The 2,495-nt window shown below is 49.1% G+C and overlaps 1 pseudogene across 1 annotated transcript; it reads right to left on the bottom strand.

Moving 5' to 3' along the window:
* Positions 1-1,009: 1,009 nt before the first annotated feature.
* On the bottom strand, positions 1,010-1,662 carry LOC307096508 (claudin-34-like; annotated as a pseudogene). Its single transcript has one exon. The product of its transcript is annotated as a claudin-34-like (transcript).
* Positions 1,663-2,495: the final 833 nt, after the last annotated feature.

Here is a 2,495-nt window from a genome sequence, read left to right on the forward strand (position 1 = left end):
TACATAGACACTCCCCCACCCTAAGAAATCTCAGGGCTCTCTTAACTAGGGTAAAAAATAAAGCACAATGGTTACCCAGCCAATACAGAAGGCAGGAGGAGGACGTCTCAGAGGTACAAATGGTAGCAACCGCCAGGCTATAACAGAAATGAGGAAACCAAACACTCTTATGTTTCCATGGCTCCCAGGGCTGGCCTGCAGGCCTGTGACAATAGGCTCCTTAAAGGGCCAGAGTCACTGAACAGGTCTTCAAGAGTTGAAGTCTTTCTACTATAGAAATATCCTTTTTAAGGTCTTAGAACAAATAGTCACTGTAATCCATCTGAGTGTTAAGTAGAAAAACTGGAAGAGAAAGCAAGGTGATGGGTATCAAGTCTCATGATAGGGAGCTAGTCCAGGCCAGGGGGAGGCCTCCCTGAACAGTCCTTGGAACAGGACCTTGGGGCAAAACTGACTTGGGCCCTGGCTGTCACCGCAATCGAAAGGGCAAAGTGATCCTGAGTCAGGAAACACTCAGCTCACAGGGCGGGCACTGTGACTGGAACCTGCTGGTGTCCCGGAGCCCAGGTGCTGCCTCTGTTGAGTCTTCCTTCTTGAGTGCTCTCACAGGGACCACTCCCTGCCTGGCACCACCAGCAGAGGCCAGGCACTGTCCTACGCTGGCCCCAAGCCCAAAGGCCACATGGCAGCCTCTTGCTCTTGGGTACTTTGTGAGGATCCCAGGGAGGAGAAAGAATGAGAGAAATGCCACCTCCCTCAGGCGCCCTCGCAGTGTGCTGCCCTGATGGGAAAGGTGCAGGACACATTCTCTGGCCTTATTCCTGTGAAAAAATAATAAAGTGAGAACCTTAAACAGTCATTCCCAAAGAGCCCTTGACAAGGGCTTGGAACTGAAAATGGCCTTTTCTATTGTCGTGAGTCCTTGGAACTATTTTCTAGAGCATCCTGATAATACTTCACCCCCATAAACTGCTTATTGTGGATTTGCAAAGCTATGCAACCGGAAATTTCACACTTCTGAGAACTCGGGGTACATTTGGCTGTCGGTGGGAAGCTGGTAAGAGAGGGTAAACAGCCCACTCAACAGCATCAGGATGGCAACCAGAACCACCATGGGACAGTGCTGCCAATCTCCTGCTGGTCAGGCCTGAAGGGGATGTGGAAGGATGGCGGGAAGCATATGCCCTCTTCATTCATCACAGAGTGGTAGTTCCATATCACAGCAATGAAGATAAATGCGCCAGCTATGATGCTCAGGACTCCGGAAGCCAAGAAGAGATTGCAGGTGTTTTCCTTCTGAAGATGAGCCACGCACACTCTCTGCAGGCCCATGACTGTGAGCACTTTCTCCAAGAGAGCTAGTAGGTTGGTGGCCAGCAACATGTGCTGAGAGATGCGGATATTGAGTGGCAGGTATGTGTCCCTGTAGGTGTAGTGGTGACACACTATGGCTTTTCTGTGGAGGCTGTTGGACTGGTAAGTGCAGACCTTCCACATCCCTACACAGGCCAGCCCCAGGGAGTGGGCAGAGCTGTTCTCCATGTACCAAACCCTCTACTCTGCCAGTCCCATGCAAGTCATGGAGAAGATCCATCCTACGGTGGTGACAATGAAACCCGCTACTTGACAGTTGGCACTGTGGACCAGCAAGGTCATTGCCATGTGTCCCGGGGAACTGCAAACCAATTGAGAGCATCATGAGGGTTAGACCTACCTGCCTGGAACCGCCTCCTGGGGATGAGCAGGGCTATATTGGAGAGGGAAATTCCATATTCCAGAATGGAGATACTTGTCCCCCATTCTCTGCATGGGAAGGTCCTTGGGCAATTTTTACTGAAAGACTTAAAATATGCAGACTTTCACCCTGCAGGGTACCTAAGTGGTTAGAGCGTCTACCCAACAGGCCAAAATTGCTAGTTCAATCCCTGGTCAGTGCACATACAATAAGCAACCAATGAATGCATCAGTAAGTGGAACACCAAGTGAATGTTCCTTCCTCCCTGCCTCCCTTGCTCCCTCCCACCTTCTTTCCCTCCCTCCCTGCTCCCACCCTTCCTTCCTCCCTCTCTGCCTCCTTCCTCCTTTCTTTTCCTCTCTCCCTTCCCCCCTTTCTGTCTCAAAATTCAGCAAAAATATGTTAAAACTTTCAAACAGGCAGTTCCACTATGGACATTTTTTGAAAGACCCAATTAAGATTGGTTACAAATACTTTAAGATAGAGATGGGCATCACAGTGCTGTGTTACATTGAATAATGGGAAACCATGTCAAACATAACAGTAGGGTTTGGTGAAATAATGTATGCTACATCCATACAATGGAGCTCCATACCAACCTTACACGTGCAGCCAAGTTGCACTTGGTGTGACATTTGGTGTCTGCCCTTCTTACTTTGCATAATATTTTCAAGGTTCATCTGTATTTTAGCTCCTGGGAGCAGACCATTCCTTTCAATGGCAGAGCCATCTTCCACTGTATGGATATACCACAGTTTGT

The sequence above is a fragment of the Cnephaeus nilssonii genome (genome assembly GCF_951640355.1).
Source record: "Cnephaeus nilssonii genome assembly, chromosome: Y".
Taxonomy (NCBI): domain Eukaryota; kingdom Metazoa; phylum Chordata; class Mammalia; order Chiroptera; family Vespertilionidae; genus Cnephaeus; species Cnephaeus nilssonii.